At 44.5% G+C, this 22,431-nt stretch overlaps 1 long non-coding RNA gene across 1 annotated transcript; it reads right to left on the minus strand.

Annotated features, from left to right (window-relative positions):
- Positions 1-474: 474 nt before the first annotated feature.
- Positions 475-9,410, minus strand: LOC143781146 (uncharacterized). The gene is made up of 3 exons (XR_013216589.1): positions 9,322-9,410; positions 3,124-3,198; positions 475-634 (listed from the first exon to the last, which is right to left on the minus strand). It is a non-coding gene; the product is annotated as an uncharacterized LOC143781146 (long non-coding RNA).
- Between the last annotated feature and the right edge of the window lie 13,021 nt (positions 9,411-22,431).

Below are 22,431 nucleotides of genomic sequence, written 5' to 3' on the forward strand. Positions count from 1 at the left end.
GATTTATTCAGTGCCACGTGCAGAAATACAAGCATTTACATGCTTTGTCATGCCATCAATAATAATGTTAACAATGGTTGTCTGAGGAATGTTCTGTCACGCTGAACACTTGAGCACACAAATCATCAAGATCTGCTGCTGGCAGCTCACTTTACAATTTCTGACCAGGTAATGACAGCAATGTGACAATAAAGTTAATAAAAAAAAAACATGTGACATGCTGTCATCGATGCTGTGCGACACAGCACCAATCACAGCCGTCACAATGGGTGGGGCGATCGCAGCATCACCTCACCTGATTAACCCCTTTGGCGCTGATTGGCTGAGCAATAGTTTCTGGCCAATCAGTGCCAAAGGGGTAAATCTAAAATAGCGATCACCGCCCTGCATGCCATCTTTGTCTTAGATTTGGCGTGCAGAGTGGTTCTCTAGCCCCTCTGTGTTACCTGAGAGACAGTTTCATTGGTGGCAGGTGTGATCTCCCCTGCGATCGCCTGCCTCCTGTTCCAGTGTCCTGCTGTGCTTCGATATATATCCTGTGCTGTGTGCTGGCTCCTGTGTGACTCATCTGTGATCCCAACGTAGTTTTAGAGGTAGCGTAGCCGGTGTCACAGTGTTAATGACGACCGATTTTCTTTTAGAGAAAAAAAAATCATACAGAGTAGTTTTATAGGTAGCACGTTAGTGTAGCTGGCGTCAGTGTTTGGTGACGTCTGATCTTGTTATAGATTAAAAAAAACAAAAATGTTTTTTAGTTTTATAGGTAGGGAGGTAGTGTCGTTTTTTTTGCATAAAAAAACCTGCTTTCGCTGGGTAATTTCTAGTGCATTAGGTGAGGGTGCATCACATTGTTGGTGACGTTAGATTTTCTTTGGTAAAAAAAATAATTTTTCTTTTCATTTTTTTCTTGTTTCTTCTATATTTTTTCTCTTTACTTTTTTTCACTCTGTTTTCTATTATAATAAATAGTACCCTATACACAAGCCCCAAGATTACATGTGTAAAAGCACCACTTACACACACATCCCTGAGGTTTGGGAAAAAAAAATGTCCTATTCGTCAAGAAGACACTATTCTCCAGAGGAGGCTTACGCCTTCCTTGCTTCCGACACGGATTCAGGCAGTGAGGAAGATCCCACATTCCTCTACTCCTCCTCATCTAGTGAGGAAGGACCCCCAGCAATGTGCCCTAGGACCCAGGCAACTCCTGCAGCAAGTAATCCCATATGGATTACATCCCCCGAAAATTATCAGCCCATCATTCCGGATTTCATCGGCAGCTCAGGAATCCTGTTTGACACCACTGGCTTCACTGAAATGGACTTCTTCAAATTCTTTTTTCAGTGAGGAACTAATAAATGTTATGATGGCCCAGACAAACCTGTATGCCCATCAATTTTTCACCCAAAATCCCACTTCATCATATGCCAGATGGACCCCTGTAAATGCAGCAGAGAAGATGACATTTTGGGGAATTTCTGCATATGGCCATAATCCGAAAACCAAAGCTTCGGCAATTCTGAAGTACTGATATTCTCTACAGTACACCAGTATTCCGCATGGCCATGACAAGCAATTCAAGAATTTTTGCATTATAGTGAAAATGCACAGTGTCCTCCCCGAGACGATGCAAACTTGATCGTTTATCAGAGGTTTCAGCTTGGGGGGGGGCAAAAAATCTGAGTGGGCTTCTAACCAGGAAAATGCTGAGAACAGCTACGTGGCGCACCCTAATTATGAGCATAGGGGAACATCAGCAGATGACACGCTGAGATTGAAAATAAATTTATATACAAAAACGAACACTGATATTACTATATGTAGAAAATATCATTGTAGATACTAGTTCTGCAGACCACATAAGAGATCACTGTACAGTTATACTGTATAAATTTTAGAGCACTTCATGCTTCCCTCTGCCGACAAGCTTTTTGGAGATGGAAATGTCATTCTCCAGCAGGACTTGGCACCTGACCACACTGTTAAAAGTATCAATACCTGGTTTAAAAACAACAGTATCACTGTGCTTGATTGGCCAGGGAACTCACCTGACCTTAATCCCATAGAGAATCTACGGCAAGAGGAAGATGAGAGACACCAGACCCAACAATGCAGACGAGCTGAAGGCTGCTATCAAAGCAACCTGGGCTTCCATAACACCTCAGCAGTGCTACAGGCTGATCGCCTCCATTCCACGCCGCATTGATGCTTTAATAAATGCAAAAGGAGCCACGACCAAGTACTGAGTGCATTTACTGAACATACATTTCAGTAGGCCAACATTTCAGATTTTAAAATCATTTTTCAAGCTGGTGTTTCAAAGCATTCTAATTTACTGAGATAATGACTTTTGGGTTTTCATTGGCTGTAAGCCATAATCAACATTAACAGAAATAAACACTTGAAATAGATCACTCTGTTTGAAATGACTATATAATATAGGAGTTTCACTTTTTATATTGAAGAACTGAAATAAATGATCTTTTTGATGATATTCTAATTTAGTGAGAAGCACTTGTATATAATGCTCAAAGATCCCTATTTATTGCAGGGATGCATCGGTAGACACAATCTAAATTTTAAGAGAACTACAGATCCTTATAAAATATTTCAGTTACTTCATTAGCTTCACCTTGACCAAAATTTCAGCAATTCACCTTTCCAACTCTTTCATATTCCTCATTTATGTGGACAATTAATTCCTTGGAGTTTTTTTTTTTTTTTTTTTTTTTAAATAATGGCATACTCCAGAATTAAGCTTTATAATAGTTTGTTGCTGTTTTTGATTTTTCAGTCTTAGTGCATAATTTTAAGGAGATGCAGTTGTTTACACACTGAAATATTTTAAGATATTTGTATAATTCTTTCCAGATGACTAAGGTCTTCAGTATTAACACTATGAACGAAGACAATGTTTTCAGCTACAGAGCAGTTCACTCAGACCCGTTTTACATGAGGTGTGTACAAGTATTAGCAAAAACACTGTATAATATAGTTCCATGAATTAATTCTAAATGTACATTCATAAAGGTACATGCTGCTCAATGTCTATCGATCTGAACGAACATTCATTTGCTGCCCTAACAGGTTTATTGCCCTGGTCTAAATTATTGATATTCTCACCAGTTTTGCAGTATGTGGTCATATGAAGTCAAAAAGTCAAAAGTCTGCATTAGCTGATCTCAGCTGAACCATTGCCTGGATAAATTCCAACAGATACAAATTCATGTCAGAAGACAGTAAACTAGGTTATACTTAAACACATAATGATATGCACATGTCTTGCTAACTTGTATTTGATTGTGTACATTACAGTGGGTGGCACTTTTATAAAGTAAGCTACTGTATCGGTCAAAAGTTTGGACATGCCTAATCATGTAATGGTCTGCCTTGTGCTTAATGGAATGTGCGCATTTTAGATTCAGACTGAAGGCGACAAAATCACAAACTAACATGTATGGAAACAAGTAGTACAGAAACATGTGAAACAAACCATAACAGCTTTAGATTCTTCTTAGTACCCCTATCTTAATCCGATGACATCTTTAGTTTACACACTCTTGGCATTCTCTCAAGCAGCTACATCAGGTAGTCACCTGGAATTACTTTTCAACACCCTTGAAGGCGTTCACAGAGGTGCTGAGCGCTTGTTGGCTGCTTTTGCGTCACTTTGCAGCCCAGCTTATCCCAAACCATCTCAATTGGGTTGAATTCGGATGATTGTCAAGGTCATGTCATTGGATGCAGAGCTCCAATCGTCTGATTCTTGGTCACAAAGCCTGGAGGTGTGTTTCGGGACATTATATTATTACAACACAAATGATAGTCCTATTAACCACAGACCAAATAGGTTGGCATGTCGATGGAGAATGCCGTGGTCATTAAGAATCAAAACTGAAAAATTTGTTGTCAAACTACATGCCAATGCTTTGACCACTTTGTGGTTGCCGATTACTGTCTGCATTTACCTTTCACAGGATATGCCATATATGCCAAATTTGTGATCCTTACTTATCAGGTGAACGAGGGAGGGAACCGACACACACTACAATGTGAAGTGATGATAGCAGGAGAAAATGGTGTTTGCAGTCATATGAGCAAACAGGTAGCTTTTCATATGCTTCTGGCTGAAAGTGGGCATTTCTCTTTAATTTCGTAAGCTAAAAAAAACAAAGGATTACACACGACTGTACCACGGTCTGGATGAAAATTGGATTAAAATTAAAAACAAAATCATTTGAGTTTTCCTGATAGAACTGACGATTTCTCATTCGCTCGTCTGCAGGGGCCCTAAGGGCTCATTCAGACTTACTTGCAGATCGGTCTGAGCATAGAAATACACAAAGCTGTCATGCTCCGGTCTAAAGAGCCGCAGACAGTACGCACATTCTGGTCCGATCTCTGACCAATTTACATGGACGTCTGAATGAGCCAGGTGACTGTTTTTAATTAGCATTGGATTTTACCTGCCCTTTAAGTTTGTAGGCTTTGGCCAAATTAAAGCATATGATCGCAGAGATCAGTCTGATCTCCTGTATCATACCCTTGTTCAATTTTAGCAATGTGGAGGATTATGATAATTATTAAAATATAACTTTTAATTACGGCAGTTAATAAAAAAGAGCCACACATTAGGACGTGAAGTAGCTGACAGGATGAAAAACAAATATATAACATATATAAAAACAGTGGTGTGAGATACTGGCACAAAAATGGAGGTGATTGATGTTCCATATATTTTATTATAGATGTTTGGTGTATATACAACAAGGTGTCAACCTTGATGTCCTTTGTTTTAGGCTTTTGGCCCAGGAGAGTCAAATCTGATATAAATGGTTAAGAGAAAGGCACACTTTATCATGGCTAAAGTGCAGGCACAAATTGGATAATTTGTGAGTTAAGGTACCGTCACATTAAGCGACGCTGCAGCGATAGCGACAGCGATGCCGATCGCTGCAGCGTCGCTGTTTGGTCGCTGGAGAGCTGTCACACAGACCGCTCTCCAGCGACCAACGATGCCGAGGTCCCCGGGTAACCAGGGTAAGCATCGGGTTGCTAAGCGCAAGGCCGCGCTTAGTAACCCGATGTTTACCCTGGTTACCAGCGTAAAAGTTAAAAAAAACAAACAGCACATACTCACCAGCGCGTCCCCCAGCCTCTGCTTCCTGACACTGACTGAGCTCCGGCCCTAACAGCACAGTGGTGACGTCACCGCTGTGCTTTCACTTTCAGTTTAGGGCCGGCGCTCAGTCAGTGTCAGGAAGCAGAGGCTGGGGGACGCGCTGGTGAGTATGTGCTGTTTGTTTTTTTTAACTTTTACGCTGGTAACCAGGGTAAACATCGGGTTACTAAGCGCGGCCCTGCGCTTAGTAACCCGATGTTTACCCTGGTTACCAGTGTAAAATATCGCTGGTATCCTTGCTTTTGCTGTCAAACACGGCGATACACGGCGACCTAGCGACCAAATAAAGTGCAGACCTTCTAGCAGCGACCAGCAATTTCACAGCGGGATCCAGTCGCTGCTGCGTGTCAAATACAGCGATATCGCTATCCAGGTCGCTGCAACGTCACGGATCGCTGGCGATATCGCCTAGTGTGACGGTACCTTTAGGTATATACAGTGGAATCCAATATGACTAGCCAGATTAATCACTGTTTTTGGTATAAATTATATTACCACATGTTAAACAATTTACCAGTTGGTGTAGTGGATTCTAAGAAATTTAACATACTCCGCTTTCATTATCTGCATGTTTTTGAGTCTGGGTATTAGAATAATTAATTGATGTGTTCAAAATAATAGCAGTGTAGAGTTTAATTAGTGAGGTCAATCATTTTGTGAAGTAACAGGTGTGAATCAGGTGGCCCTTATTTAAGGGTGAAGCCAGGACATGTTGCACATGTATTTCTCCTTGAAAGCCTGAGAAATATGGGTAGTTCAAGACAGTGTGCTTTAATTAAAAAAATGATTAGTGTGTATACAACTTTTAAAGAAGTGCAGACAATGATAGACTGTTCAGCTAAAATGATCTTCAATGCTTTAAAATGGTAAGCCAAAGCAGAGAGAGATGGAAGAAAATGGAAGACTACCATTCGAATGGATGGGAGAGTAGCCTGAATGGCAAAGGCTCAGCCAATGATCATCTCTAGGATCAAAGACAGTCTCAAGTTGCCTGTAAGTACTGTGAGAGTTAGAAGACACCTGTGTGAAGCTAATCTCTGAGCAAGAAGTCCTCGAAAAGTCCCACTGTTAAAAAAAAAAAAAAAGAAACCCGACATGTACTGAAGCAGATACAATTTGCCAAAGAACACATCAACTGGCCGAAAGAGAAATGGAGAAATATTTTGTGGACTGCTGAAAGTAAAATTTTTCTTTTTGGGTCCAAGGGTTGTAGACAGCTTGTTAGTGGCCCCCAAACTCTGCATTCAAGCCACAGTACACTCTGAAGACAGTGAAGCATCATGATATGGGCACAGCGTCGGACTGGGGTGTCTGGGGCCCACCAGGGGAATGGACTCTAGGGGCCCACCCTATAGCTATATGCAAATATCTGTCATTATAGTGGAGCATCGGCTGTAAAACACCGGCGGCTGCTGCACATCTACTGTGTGCCCCAATAACTGGGATGTATAATTTCGGTAGTTTACATTAATGGGGTTCTTGGTTAAAATAAGTTATCACCGATCCATGGGCTCCACAGGATTGGTGATCGCTTAGGTCCGACCATTAGAAACTGCACCGATCGGAAGAATGGGGAAGTTTTATCCCTGACAGGACACTTTCATCCCTATTTTAAAATGCAGCGGCAGGTGGGATTTTTGACCGCAGCTCCATTCATTCTCTTTGGGGCTTCCAGAAAAAAACAAGTGCAGCCACAGAGTGAATGAATGGACCAGTGATCTAGTCGGACATGCCACTCCAGTCTAATGGGGATAAAAAGTTCCACATTTTGCTGAGTGGGTCCAAGCAGTCAGACCCCCACCAATCAATATGTTATCACTTATCCTGTGGAGAGGTGATTACTTTTTTCCACAGGAAACCCCTCTAAGTGCATCTCCGCTACTGTGTACAAAGCATTAAAACTCTAATGGAAATAAAGAATCTTCTCCTAATTAATATCAGAGAGAACAAATGACCACCATACACAACACAATCCACTATACCAAGACCAATAATACTACATACAAGGGACAAATACCGCCACACCATGACCAGATCACATATTACCACCACATAGTGACCGAATAATATGACATATTAGGGCAGCACGGTTCAGAGGTTAGCACTTCCAGTAATAATGTCCTCATCCTGGGCCCCTTATTTAATGTACCCTCCCTGGGCCCCTATGTCCATCCCTATGGTCACTACCTTGCCCAACAACAGAGGGGGGGATTCTTCTCACCTTCTTGCGATCCCCAGCATCCTCTTTTGGCTTCATATTCGGCGTGGTCGTTACAATGGCTGCTGACTGCAGCTGTGACAGGGCGCTCTGCTCTGTGACAGGCCGCGCGCTGACGTCACATAGCATTAACATTGAAAGGTCGCCGGCCTATCAAAGGCTGCAGGAGTCATTTAACAAAACTGCTATGTGACTTCAACACATGGCCTGTCACAGAGCAGAGCGCCCTGTCACAGTAGCAGCCGGTATTCATCTTGATGTGCGTTGTCGCCAGGGTCGGCTCCAGGTTTTCATGGGCCCCTTTAACACCCACGTAGTATATTGCCCAGCCACGTAGTATATTTCCCAGTCACGTAGTATATTGCCCAGCTACGTAGTATATTGCGCAGCCACGTAGTATATTGCCCAGTCACGTAGTATATTGCCCAGCCACGAAGTATATTGCCCAGCTAAGTAGTATATTGCACAGCCACGAAGTATATTGCCCAGCTACGTAGTATATTGCGCAGTCACGTAGTATATTGCCCAGTGACATAGTATATTGCCCAGTCACGTAGTATATTGCCCAGCCACGTAGTATATTGCCCAGCTACGTAGTATATTGCGCAGTCACGTAGTATATTGCCCAGTGACATAGTATATTGCCCAGTGATGTAGTATATTGCCCAGCCACGTAGTATATTGCCCAGTCACGTAGTATATTGCCCAGCCACGTAGTATATTGCCCAGCCACGTAGTATACTGCCCAGTGACGTAGTATATTGCCCAGTGACGTAGTATATTGCCCAGTGACGTAGTATATTGCCCAGTGACGTAGTATATTGCCCAGTGATGTAGTGTATTGCCCAGCCACGCAGTATATTGCCCAGCCAAGTAGTATATTGCGCAGCCACGTAGTATATTGCCCAGTGACGTAGTATATTGCCCAGCCACGTAGTATATTGCCCAGTGACGTAGTATATTGTCCAGCCAAGTAGTATATTGCTCAGTCACGTAGTATATTGCCCAGTGACGTAGTATATTGCCCAGCCACGTAGTATATTGCCCAGTCACGTGGTATATTGCCCAGTCATGTAGTATATAGCTCAGTTCCGTAGTATATTGCCCAGTCACGTGGTATATTGCCCAGTCACGTAGTATATAGCTCAGTTCCATAGTATATTGCCCAGTCACGTGGTATATTGCCCAGTCACGTAGTATATAGCCCAGTTCCGTAGTATATTGCCCAGTGACGTAGTATATTGCCCAGTGACGTGGTATATTGCCGAGTCACGTGGTATATAACCCAGTTCCGTAGTATATTGTCCAGCCAAGTAGGATATAGCCCAGTTCCGTAGTATATTGCACAGTGACGTAGTATATTGCCCAGTCACGTGGTATATTGCCCAGTCACGTAGTATATAGCCCAGTTCCGTAGTATATTGCACAGTGACGTAGTATATTGCCCAGTCACGTGGTATATTGCCCAGTCACGTGGTATATAACCCAGTTCCGTAGTATATTGCCCAGTGACGTAGTATATACAGAACAGAGCCAAGTAGTATATTCTGCAGCCACGTAGTATATTCCTCACTGTCACATCCCCTGATTTCCTGAGGACCCCTTCCCCACTGTGTCACCTAATTTCTTGAGGGCCCCCTGTGTGCCCCTTTGGGGCCGTTCCCCAGAGGTGAAATGGTGGGAGAGGTGACCCCACAGTAAATTAGGAGACAGTGGGGAAGGGGGACCGCAGGAAATTAGAAATTTTGTATGGGGGCCCGGACCCCCACCTTGTGTCACCTTTAGATTGCAGCGGGGCCTCCCATGCCATAACTTTCTCAGTGGCTGTGTAGAACTATGCTGCAGGGTGCAGGCTGCCTGCAGGCATATTTTACTGTAAGCTACACATAACATTAGTGTACTGCATTACATTAATACTGACCGGACCCTCAGCTCCAGCCTTTCCGACTCCGACTGTAAGATATTGCAGACAGTGTGCCTGTGCTGCTTGGGCAGGACAGCCGAGCCGGCCAATCACAGCACAGCTCATTGTCTGAGGTGTGCTGTGAGGTCACACAAAGAAAACTAATGCTGATTGGCTGCATGTCAGCCAATCAGCATTAGAAAACCGTAGTCCACACACTGTTTGGAAGATGATGAAGAGGAGGCGGAGTCTAGATCATAATGCTGCAATGCATGGTATGGTATGTGACTGGTGGTGGTGGTGGGTGTGCTGAGCGGCGAGCCTGAGCCTGTTGTGTGCGGTGCGTCCGTGTGTGAGTCTGTCTGTCTGTCTCCTCTCTCAGCTCAGCCTCACACAGTCAGTCAGCTGTTCCTCTGACTGTGCTGGCTGGCTGAGAGGTCGGCATGCACACACCCGCACGCTGCGCACGGGCCGCTCTTATGAATGATCAGTAGCATAGATAGCAGCGCCAGCACAGTCGGCAGCAGAGCAGACAGTAGCCAGCGCAGGCACTGAGTGAGGTGATGAATCATGTGATGTCATGTGAAGAAGGAGCTGCCGCGCGGCTACACTTCTTCACATGATCACATTCACGTCAATTCTTCCATACAGCCTGTGCGCGGGGCCCCGGATAATGCAGCCTGGGCAGGAACAAATGAAGGAGGCAGGCAGGGCCTGGGGGCGGGGCCCACCGGAGGATTCTCCGGTGTCCCGGTGCCCCAGTCCGACACTGTATGGGCATGTTTCTCTTACTATGGTGCCGGACCTATTTAAAGCATACCAGGGTCATAGAGCAGTTTGCATATATTAAAATACTTGAAGAGATCATGTTGCCTTACGCTGAAGAGGATATGCCCTTGAAATGGGTGTTTCAACAAGACGACGCTAAACACACCAGTAAATGAGCAAAATCTTGGTTCCAGTCCAACAAAATTGAGGTTATCGAGTGGTCAGCCCAATCCCCGGACCTTAGTCCGATAGAACACTTGTGAGGTGACATAAAAAATGCCGTTTCTGAGGCAAAGCCAACTAATGCCCAAAAATTGTGGGATGTAGTCCAAGCATCCTGGGCTGGAATAACAGGTGACAGGTGACAGAAGTTGGTGGAACATAGATGTGAAGCAGTTCTAAAAAACTGTGGGTATAGAACTAAATAGTAGGTTCATGATTCACAGGAATGCTAAATCCACAAAAAAGTACATATTGTGAGTTTGTAAAGTCAAATACAGACACTGCTATTTTTTCGAACAGGCCAATGTTCAGTTTTTATTTTCTGTCAAGTAGTTAAAAATTCTATACATTTCTCTTCATGTTTTGAATTAGAAAACAGTGTGTGATGTTCCCAATGCATGGAAATAACTAGTTTATAGATTTTATGATTAACATGTGTTGACCACACTGCTATTATTTTGAACACTACTGTAAGTACAGTTTATCCTATAGCATTAATGCAGTTTTAATTTCACACATCAACGTTTGCATATACGTTAGCACATACAGTATGCTGCTGCTGCCATCTTTGGTTTGTATATAATACAGTCACAGAAGCCTCCACCTGTTCACACATAATTCTGAGAAGGAAGTGCTGGTCAGTTTTTTGTTTCTTTGCCAGGTCATTTTTACAGCACAATGAACACCGTAAAAATGAAACCTGAAGAAACAATCAAGGAATTGCTGTGTATTTTCCACAATTTCACAGCACTTGGAATTTCTTTCCTGTTTTTCAGTGCATTATATGGTGAAATGAAAACTAAACCTCATCCTGCAAAAAAACAAGCCCTCATAGTTTTATGCCAATGAAGAAAGAAAAGTTATGGTTCTTGGAAGGAGAAGAAAAAAAAATCACCCTATTCTTAAGATATTAACAAAATAAGTATTTTATTATTATTTACAAGCATAGATTGAGATCATACAAGAGAGCAATAGCAATTTACAAAGTGTCCTTTATCCTTGGGTCCTTCTCAACATTGCTGCAGCTCCTTGCTGCTTCCTTTGGCCTGCCATTGTGGTCATAAAGGGAACCTGTCACATGAAAAAACACTATTAGGCCGGGGTGACACTTGTGAGCGCAATGTGAGAAACTCGCACGAATCTCTCGCATCAATACCCGGCACTGCCGCCGGCACTCTGGACCCGAGCATTCAGCTGCATAGAAATACATGCAACCGCATGCTCCATTCCCGAGTGCCGGGTATTGATGCGAGCGACTCGTGTGAGTTTCTTACATTGCACTCACAAGTGTGCCCCCGGCCTTAACCTGCAGATGTGGTGTTAATCAGCACTTAGACACATGCTGCCGGGAAGAAATTAACTTTATTACTTCTAGTAGCGCTCAGGTTTCAGTCACAAGAGAGGCGTCAGCAAGGGTTCAGTCACCGCTTTGCGTATAGAGAGTGGCGGCTGTAACCGCACCCCCAGCACTGACTGGCAGCCAACCCCAATGATGAGCTGCTGTCAGTCAAGGCCGGGGGTGCAGTTTACACAAAGTGGTGAATGAACCCGTGCCGCTCCCGTGAATGAAACACAAACGCTAGCGGGAGGAATAAAATTAATTTACTCTGGCTGCGGGACTCAAACTTTGGGCACTTGGCAGGTTCAGAGCACTTATAATCTGGAGATTGACCCCATATCTACAGGTCAATAGCTTTTATCATGTGACAGGTTCCCTTTAAATTTACCCGAGTCATAGAGATAATTGGGCAAGAAACGGGCACCAGACTTATTCTAAAATGAGTGCATGTCCTCAATTTTCCAGGAAGTTAAAAGTAGTTTATTTTTAATTTACATCCTCCACTCTTGGGAACTGGAACTCCCAGCATACCCTGACAACTGCAGACTTTGAAACATGCTGGGAGTTGTAGTTTTTTCAACATTGCAGTTTTTAATAATGAATTTGCATGTAGCGGCCACAGCGTAACGGCATGGTTTTCAGACTGATTGTTTTGGATATGCAGGATTGAGGGTAAAATTGCTGTTTATCTGCAAAACTACAGCTATTAACAACGGTTTTGCAGCAAAATGCAGTCACATTTCTATTCCACGGCATGACATTGTACCAGCGAGGAATTTGTGAATGAGAGACATGCAGTATTTATAGCTGAGGGGTGGTCCTCCAGAATCAGCTTTATTGGTGGGCCCTTAGGACCCCAGTCTGACACTGCAATGGATGAGCATTCAGGAGCCGGAACTTTGATATCTGTATTGTAACAATCCATCAGGACAGATTTGTGTCATTAAACTTTATTTCCTTAAACTGTAATATTCCATGTAAGAAGTACAAACACATTGTAAACATTTCCACATTGTTACTTCCTAAGCTGTCACTCGGAGCTCTATCTGTTTCCGCACTGAGTTCCTGAACCCTTCTCTTATGACATCTCTTCTGCATCCCATGGCCCGGGGGTCGTTGCCTACCTCTTATTTCCTTTTATTTGTCTCCTCTATGTATGCTCTCGGCCTTCTGACATCCTTAGCCCTGTGTGTAATCTGTGTGTTAAGCTGCTTCCTTTCCCTGCATTCTCCGATTTATTCAGATCCAGCTTCCGTAGACAAACTTTTCATTTGTTTGCAGCTGCTTATGATGTCATCATTTTCATTGGAAATATTTCACAGCTGTACATCTAGGAAAATTGGTTAAAATCGCCCAGCGTAAACATCACATTATAGCAATGTGCAATTCTAGGATAGGAACTGAAGAAGTGACTCATATTTAGTATCTTTGAGCCACATCTTGGAGTACACAGGATTTTTCAATAACAAATTATTTTAATCCTAAACAGAAGTCTACTGCTTTTCTTGTATATTCAGGATATCTTGCTTTATCACATTAATATAACAGACTTTGAGCTAAGAACGGAGTCTTAAAGGGAATCTGTCAGCAGATTGTTGCTACCTCATCTGAGAGCAGCAGAATGTAGGACACGAGACCCTGATTCCAGGGATGTGCAGCGCCCCAGAGTCCTGGTCGTTGCAATACTGTGGCTCCGCCACTATGGGGAGCTATGGTGCGTCTGATGGCACTGAAGGAGTTCATCTGATCAGGTATCACAGACACCAATACATTTCACAGTCGGGCCTCCGGGGGGAGCTAAGGGTTCTATTCACTAGGCCACTCCCCACCATAGTGGGTAAACTGGGGGTCAGACAGGAAGTTAGATCAGAAAGCTGACTGGGTTGGAACCAGGCAACACCTTGTGGCAGAGGGTGTTGTGGGGGAAGATACAGTAGGGTCTCTGTCAGGGGTGGGATCCTGACAGAGGCTTGGCAACTTGAACGAACGTAACGGGACCGTGCCTGCTCCGGGAAGCGGCGGTGCCCAAGGAAGGATTAGAAGCGAGATAGATTGTGCTGAGTGAGAAACGAGATCACGCAAAAGGAGAAATACCAGTAGGAGTCGTGCTGTAAGACCGAAGCAACATCCTACTGAGGCGCACTACCGGTGGCCGGAACGCCGAGGGAGTATCATAACATTCAGCTTCAAGCAATACTCCAAACAGCGGCAGGACAGTCAGTCTAAGGCGGGCTGTCTAACTTAAATCACCTATGCAGTCTTGGGGGGCAACTTGTGGAGAGGGGCGACTCTAGGGTCCCGGAAGAGCTCCGAGCCTACCCGTCAAACGGGTGCCGTCCCAACCAGAACACCCGGGAGGGACGGAGGATTAGCAGAACATCATCTAATCGAGTTGTGAGGGAACTTAAGAAACAGACACAACAGTTGTGGGGACTTTCTGTAAGCACAGCAGGGAAGGACCACAACACATAGCGCTAGAAGGAAGGCACAGATTTCCACCTGCTAGGAGAACTCCGGAGGTGCCATTGGGCCGGCCGGACTTGCGCAGCCTGGTTATCCGGATTCCGGACTGAAGACCCAGAGATCTTCAGTAAAGAGGTAAAGAGACTGCAACCTGGTGTCCTCGTTATTTACTGCACCGCACCACCACAGCCTCATCACTACCATCATCCATCATATCTATCCACTTCATTCACTGTGCGCCCCTCGGCAGGGTCACGGACCGGGCCTAGCCACCGTGACGACCCCAGAGCAGAGACTCAGAGGCCCGGTACCGGGTACCCCTCGGCCCTGCGGCAGTGGGGGCGCTACAGATGTATCACAGAGTTTACTTAGTGCATCAGTTGTGAAACAATTAAAGTTTTTAGATGTAACAGCTAATCCAGGATGCACTCCTGATTAGCAGCTTTCTGTGTACATTGTATATTGACAGTAGGCTGCTAATCAGTGCTGGGGGTGTAGTTGGACCAGGATGCATGAGGGCACCTACTACGGTATTGATAATCTGCCACTGGTAAAACACTCATTGTATTGATACTTGCTGGTTGGTGCATAACAAGTTCCAGTGACTCCACACAAGGGCTGCTGAGCGGAGCGGGGGCTGCAGATAAGTGCATAGTTAAACACAATATCAAAGTTTAACATGAGAGCAAAGTTTGGTGTTTTCCTTATCTATTTTTCCATGTTTTTCAGCTTTTATCTGTACTTTTTATCGCCATTTAAAGTGTATTCTATAGACAATGCTACCAGGTGTGCATCTTGAACAGCCGTTTGAGGATGAATATATCTGCGCTCAATGTTGTCATGCTATATGTTTGGAAGCCCAGGTAATGGATGTAAATATGCAGCTTGCAACACTCAGAAGCATTGCAAACCTGGAGAGGAGTCTAGAGTTCACTGAACACGTTCTGGCTGTAGCCAATTATACGGAAGTGGAGAAGATCAGGACCTAGAGGTAGGTTGCTGTGTAAAAGAAGAAGGGGTAGGGGGGAAAAGTGTCAGGGAGCCTAGCCCTGATCTGGCACAACCTATTAAATACTCCTGTTTGGTTAATATTAGGAATGCAAGCACAAGACTAGGATTACTACAGCAGGACATTGCTCCTAACAACCAGGAAAATGACTGCTGAAGGGAGGAGGGAAATAGGAGTGCAGCAAAGGCCAGACAGATGTTGGTGGTAGGGGACTCTATGATCAGGCGGACAGGCAGGGTCATCTGCTGCCAAGACCATGAATGCCGTACAAAGCGTTTTTGCTGAGTGCTCGGTTTTGGCATATTGCGGATCGGATAGACAGATTGCTGGGTTGGTCATTGGTACAATGATAATGTTAGAGGAAAGTGGAAAGTCCTTAAAAATTATTACAAAGAACTAGGAGAAAAGCTCCAAGGTGGTTTCAGAAATGCTGCCGGTGGCACGAGTGTCACTAGAAAGACAGCGGAATCTTAGAGAGATAAATAAGTGGCTTACAAATTGGTGCAGGAAGGAAGGGTTTGGGTTCAGGGAGAACTGGGTCAACTTCTGTGTCAGCTACAGGGTCTGCAGTAGAGAAGGGCTGCACCTCAATGGGAGAGTGCAGCTGTGCTGGGGGAAAAAAGTGGTTAATTGAATGGATGAGCTCTTAAACATGGATTTTTGGGGAAAATGGGACATATAGAGTGGATATACTGAGACAATATGGGTGAATGAGGACTTAAAGGGGACTGGGACATGCAAGAAAAATAGGGAGGTGAGTAGGAGTAATAAATATGCTAACAGTATTAAATGTCTGTTGGCAAATACAAGAAGTCTTACAAATTAGAGTCTCCAAGTAATTCACTTTATGTCAGTCACAGATTACGATGTGGTGGGCATTACGGAAACCTGGCTGGACAAAATCCATGACTGAATGTCAAAGAGTGGGTTACAGTACATTCAGAAAGATAGGGAAGACAAAAAAGTTGGAAGGGTGTATATTTTTGTTAAATCCAACTTAAGACCTGTGCTTAGTGACGACATGGTGGGAGCTGCAACAATGTAGAGTCATTATGGGTAAATGTACTTGGTGATGACAATAATGAAAAGATGCTAATTAGAGTTGTCTACAAGTCTCCTAAAATAGCTGAACAAGTAGAGGATGATATGTTGCAACAAATTAAAATGGCAGCACATAAAACTAGGGTCCTTATTATGGAGGATTTTAACTGTCCAGACATTCAATGGGACATAAAATCTTCTGGTTGTGCTAAAAGCTGCAAGTTCTTATCCACATTTCAAGACAATTACCTCTCTCAACTGGTAGATGAAACATCCAGGGGAGATAATCTGCTGGATCTGGTCCAGATCAGATACAATTTTCAGAGCTACAGGTTCGAGAGCATTTGGGATGCAGCGACCATAATATGGTAAGATTTAATATAATATTCTATAAACCACTTCAAAGGGAAAATGCAAAAACCTGGATCTTTAGAAAAAAATGGATAGCATCGGCCACTTCAAAGATCAGATAATTATAGAGGACAAAGAAAAGACTGAGATATTAAACAGGCACTTTTCATCTGTGTTCACCAACAAACTGACTGTTCCAAGAATCATTCAACAAAGCAAAGTTCACCACCTGATATAAATAGATTAACACAAGTGTAACGCTAGTGACTACTCATGGACTTGCCGTGAGGCAGGATAGTCAAGAGATCTGGGATCAGTACCAAGAGGGCTTATAATAGACAAAGTGAAAAGACAAAAGCGTAGTCAGGTCACAGGTCGAGGTCAGAGTATCAGGAAGGTAGCGGATCAAGACAAAGGTGTATGTCAAAGATAAATCCAAGGTTGGCAACGGATATCAGAATAGAACTCAGAGCACACACCACTTGAAAAGCTACAATTGGCAATGGTTCTAACAATTTTCATAGTGCTTAATAGCCCTGTAATCACCCAGAACAGATGACACCTGGGCGAGATCCCACAGACCCAGCCAGGTAAGGTGGCTGAGTTGTCTTTCACATTACTCACACCTCTGCATCAAATTGGGCTGTTGAGCTGTCACTTACAATCCTGACAGCTCAGCAAGCCCTCGACCCTATACAGCGGCAGAGTTATCATTCACAACATCCACAGGACTCCGTGAGTGGTGGAATCGTGACAGTAAACTGTGACACTGTCCCCTCTTCTACGGGGGCCACTGGACCTCCAAGCTTCCTATGATGGAAGGCCCTGACCAGACGATCAGCCATTGTGACTTGAGCTGGCACCCAGGATCTCTACTCCCATCCCTAACCCTTCCAGTGGATGAGATGCTAGAGGGAATTACCAACAATTTCGCCTTACAACTTGCGGCGTCATCAGGGGTTGAGACTATAAGGTTACGGAAGGGTCATATCCGTCCTTCCTCCTCGCCTGTAGCAACTGTTTTTTTTTAATGACTATAAGGTTTTAGTCTCAACCCCTGGTGACGCCGCAAGCCGAAACATGTTGGGAAGACTAATGGCTGCGTAATTTCAAACCAGAATAACAATGTGTGATGAGTGGATTTAAAACACGATCAATAGTCTTGAACTGGAATATAGTGGGTTAATGATATCAGATCTAATGGATCAGAACACATGATCCTTATGAGAGTAGATGACTACCAGTTAGTGATTTAGCAAAATGGTTGCATCAAAGAGACATTTGGAATCGCATATGCTCTATAGATTTTAAATGACATATTAGTTGCAGATCTTTTATGATCTGGCAACAAGGTAGTCGCCTGTATAAAGTCTCCTGGCTGTGAATTGAGCTGTGTGAAAATAACATAGCATTAGTGGTCAGATAATTTTGTGACCATTGCAGATTTGATCATATATCCCTACAAGCTTATATTAGTGGAGAATCTGAATGTGTGATTCTTCAGCAGTCATCTGTGAGATTGCACTGCAGAATAGATTATGATTCCTTATCCTTCGTGATAAAATCATCTATATGTCACTAATGCCAGTGAGCTTTAATGCGACTTAATATAGATCTGAGTTTGCTAAAATAGTAATCTGCTATATTTCAGGACATATTAAAATAGTGGACCCAAAGGTGGGCCATAAGCTCTAGTAAAAGAAAGAAATTGATACAGTGATCTATTGACATGTTCTATATTAGTATAGGATAGTGACATTATAGCTCAGAGTGAAGGGATGCTCCTGGGTGAATTTCACCTTGAATAGCAATACTGAAATTCCCTCTACAGCTAGAGCCATTATGGGTAGTGCAATAAATAATAAAAATACGCACTTTTGTCACTAAATCACTTTTGTGGTACACTCACACACACATTTGTTTTTTTAATTTTAAATGTGTTTCCTTTACAAAATAATTAAAAGTTATGTTTTACTTTATGATCTTTAATAGGGATCTCTAGTTGCCTTAGGCAAATTGTGTGGTAATTTAAACCCTATGCTGAATCCAGACAGTACTGTATGTAGCCCTAACATTCTTGAACCCTGGCCTGAACGTAATAGAAAATTGAATCTAGGAAAAAATAAGGACCATCTGGCTCGTCTTGGGTTTAAACGTTTAGCAGATTCAATATAGGGTAAATTTTTATCATCCATCACAACAGTGACCTGATGAATAGCTCCTTCCAAAAAAGTCTCCATTCTTCAAAAAGCTAATTTGACAGCTCACAGCTCACCATTCCCAACATCAAAAGCGCTCTCAGCAGATGAAAAATTTCCTAGAGAAAAATGCACATGGCCACAAGTTGGTCGGAGTTTTGATACTTTAAAACAAAACATTCCCTACTCCTACCTTTGAGGCATCTACCTCTACGATGAATGCTTTCTGGAGATTGGGATGGATTAAAACTGGAGCGGACATGAAACACTCTTTAAATTTTTAAATAGCTTCTAAAGCATCCAGAGTCCAAACTGTGCCTTTACGTGTAAGATTAGAAAGAGGTTTAACGATCTGTGAAAAATCCCTAATATATTTTCCCTAGTAATTGGCAAATCCTAGAAAATATTGCAATGCTTTAATGTCACGAGGTTGAACCCAATCAATAATAGCGTGCACCTTCCCAGGATCCATCTGTTAGGTGTCGAATTCCCGCCGCTGCACAGGGGGAATCTTGAACCTTGTCTGCTGCGGTCTCCCATTCTGCATCAGCCGCAGTGGAGCCTGCTCAGTGAAGACGTCGGTCCCAGTGTCTTGCTCAGCCTGATACTGTGCAAAGGGTTACAGCTGCCTTTCCAGGCTCTGCTTTTGTAGCCAGCACTGGTCAGCGGCGAGCAGGCTTTTCTCGGACTAAGTCCTGCTTTGCACACGCTGAGCATGCCCACAAGAGGACCTCTCATTGGAGGTCAGGGGTGACACGCTCAGGTCCTGTAGTGGCTCCTATTGGACCACTAGGAAGGTCCTTGTCTGCTGCAGCTATAAAAGTTTGGCATGGCCGCACGGCCATGCACTAGTATCAACCTATGTTATGAGCTTTGCTATCTTGTGGTCATGTATGCATGTGGTCAGGGTTGGCTGAAATAAGCCCCTAGAATACTGGCACCTCTGATGAGGAGTTTTGTGTGTATGGATTCAGGGCTGGCGTATAACCACTAGAATTTCGACTCCACCGGAGAGTTGTTCATGTGCTAGGCTGACTGCATGACTACTCTTTGCTTTTGCTCAGTTAGGTAGCTGTGATCCTCTGTGAGCTTAACAGGACACAGCATTTTCATATCTTTGCGATTCTGTGAAGTAACAGAGTTCGCTTGTGCCGCCATTTGCTAGCAGCAGGTTTCTCTCCTGCACGGTGGACTTCGGGTTGCGAAAGCACCTATTTAACATATATATTTACTCGGTGCGTTCCGCCAGCCCTAACAGTATACTAGCGCCAGTGTCTGGCTTGTAATGGCGGACAAACAGTGATTGCAGGGGTACATCCAGGAGCTGTAGGGCAGGTTGGCGACTCTCGAGCGTGCAACCTCAGCTGTGGATGTAACTGCAATAGCTGTTCAGGCTGCTAGCGTGCCTGCAGCAACTATAACCACTGCCATCCCTGTTCTGACCTTATCCCATCTCCCGCTGCCAGAGAAATATTCTGGTCACAGTTAAACCTGTAGGGATTTCGGAGCCAGTGCGGTATACACCTCGAGCTTCTGGCTGCACGTTTTCCCACAGAGCGGGCAAGGGTGGGATTTATAATCTCTCTGCTGTTGGACAGGGCGTTGGAATGGGCTACACCGCTGTGGGAGCGCGACGATCATGTGGTGCAGAGTGCTTCTCGGTTCTTGAGCACTCTGAAGCAGGTCTTTTTAGGACCTCGAGTCACCCATGATACGGCGCTCCAACTGCTGGCATTGACTCACGGGTCGTCCATGGTCAGCCATTTTGCCGTCCGTTTCCGGACTCTAGCCTCTAAGCTGGAGTGGCCGGATAAAGCTCTCATCCCGGTATGTTGGAGGGGGCTGGCTGACCATGTGAAGGACGCTTTGGCCACTAGGGAGATTCCCGCCATACTGGAGGAGCTAATAGCTGTATCCACTTGTATTGACCTCCGTTTTAATGAGCGGAGGTTAGAGCGAGCCCAGTGTAGGCAGAGGTTTCGGCTGGCTCCCACCTTCGCCAAACCTTTGGAATCTCCGGTACAGGTGCCCGAGTCACATGAGGCCATGGAGGTGCCACGAGTGGGATCTAAGTCCCAGACCGCTTGTGCACCCAAGGTCTCTCACGTCTGCCGGCAGTCAGGACATCTTGCCACCAGATGATCCCAGCAGTCGGGGAAACGTCAGCGCCTAGTGGTAGTAGGTGGAGGTACACTAGACATGGCAACGTTTGCCTCCAAATTGTCCTTTAAGGGGACAATTACAATAGGCTCATCCACTCATTCAGTAGAACTTTGCTTGGATTCTGGGGCGAAGGGCAATTTTATGTCATCTGCCTTCGCCCAACGACACGCAATACCTCCGGTGATGCTCGCCCAATCAGTGACCGTACGAGTGGTAAATGGGTCAACACTGCCCTCACAGATTACACACCAGACCATTCCTTTTAATCTATCCATAACGCCATCTCATCAGGAGATTATATCTCTGCTCGTCATTCCTGAGGGAATTGATGAGGTCCTGTTAGGGATACCTTGACAACGGTATCACTCTCTTCATATAGAGTGGTCCTCAGGGAGAATTCTGGGATGGAGTAAACCCTGTGAGGGTAGATGTCAGAGGGAGTGCATTCAGGTTGCTACAACTCAGGTACCAGCAGATCTTTCCTCTCTTCCCAAGCACTATTGGTCTTATGCAGACGTGTTCTCCAAAAGGGCTGAGGAGACCCTTCCGCCTCACCGTCCCTATGACTGTCCTATTGACCTCTTGCCTGGTGCAGAGCCTCCCTGGGGTCGAGTCTATCCGTTATCTCTCCCGGAGACGGAGGCAATGTCCCAGTATATCCGAGAGAATTTAGCAAGAGGATTCATTAGGAAGTCAGTGTCACCCGCAGGGGCTGGGTTCTTCTTCGTACAGAAGAAGAGTGGAGAACTGCATCCATGCATAGACTACAGGGGTCTTAACGCCATCACCATTAAGAATAAGCACCCACTACCCCTGATATCTGAGCTTTTTGATAGGCTACGGGGAGCAAGGGTATTTACTAAATTAGATGTGCGGGGTGCTTACAACCTGATTCGCATCCGTGAGGGGGCGAATGGAAGATGGCTTTTAACACCAGGGATGGGCACTATGAATGTCAGGTGATGCCCATTCGGGCTCTGTAATGCCCCAGCCGTTTTCCAAGACTTTGTACACATCTTCCGGGATATGCTCTCCACCTCGGTTGTCCTTTATCTGGATGATATTCTCATCTACTCTCCAGATATTGATTCCCACCGGAGAGATGTTTGCAAGGTCTTCGACCTCCTACGGGCTAACTCCCTCTATATCAAGTTGGAGAAGTGTGTGTTTGAGCAGGAGTCCTTACCTTTCCTTGGCTATATCATCTCTGCCCAGGGATTGGCTATGGATCCTGCCAAGCTACAGGCTGTGATGGACTGGCAGGAACCCCATTCTCTCAAAGCGGTGCAGCGCTTTATGGGGTTCATTAATTACTATCGCCAGTTCATTCCCCACTTCTCAACTTTGGTAGCACCCTTGGTTGCCCTCACCAAGAAGGGAGCAAATCCCAAGTCGAGGTCGGAGGAGGTCTCCAAGGCCTTTCTCTCAATTAAGTCACACTTCGCTAGCGCTCCCATCCTACATCGCCCCGATGTAGATAAGCCATTTATTATGGAGGTGGATGCCTCATCCGTTGGTGCTGGAGCAATCCTCTTCCAAAAGGATGACCAAGGTCGGAAGCATCCTTGCTTCTT

Source organism: Ranitomeya variabilis, chromosome 6 (genome assembly GCF_051348905.1).
Source record: "Ranitomeya variabilis isolate aRanVar5 chromosome 6, aRanVar5.hap1, whole genome shotgun sequence".
NCBI classification, from domain to species: Eukaryota; Metazoa; Chordata; class Amphibia; order Anura; family Dendrobatidae; genus Ranitomeya; species Ranitomeya variabilis.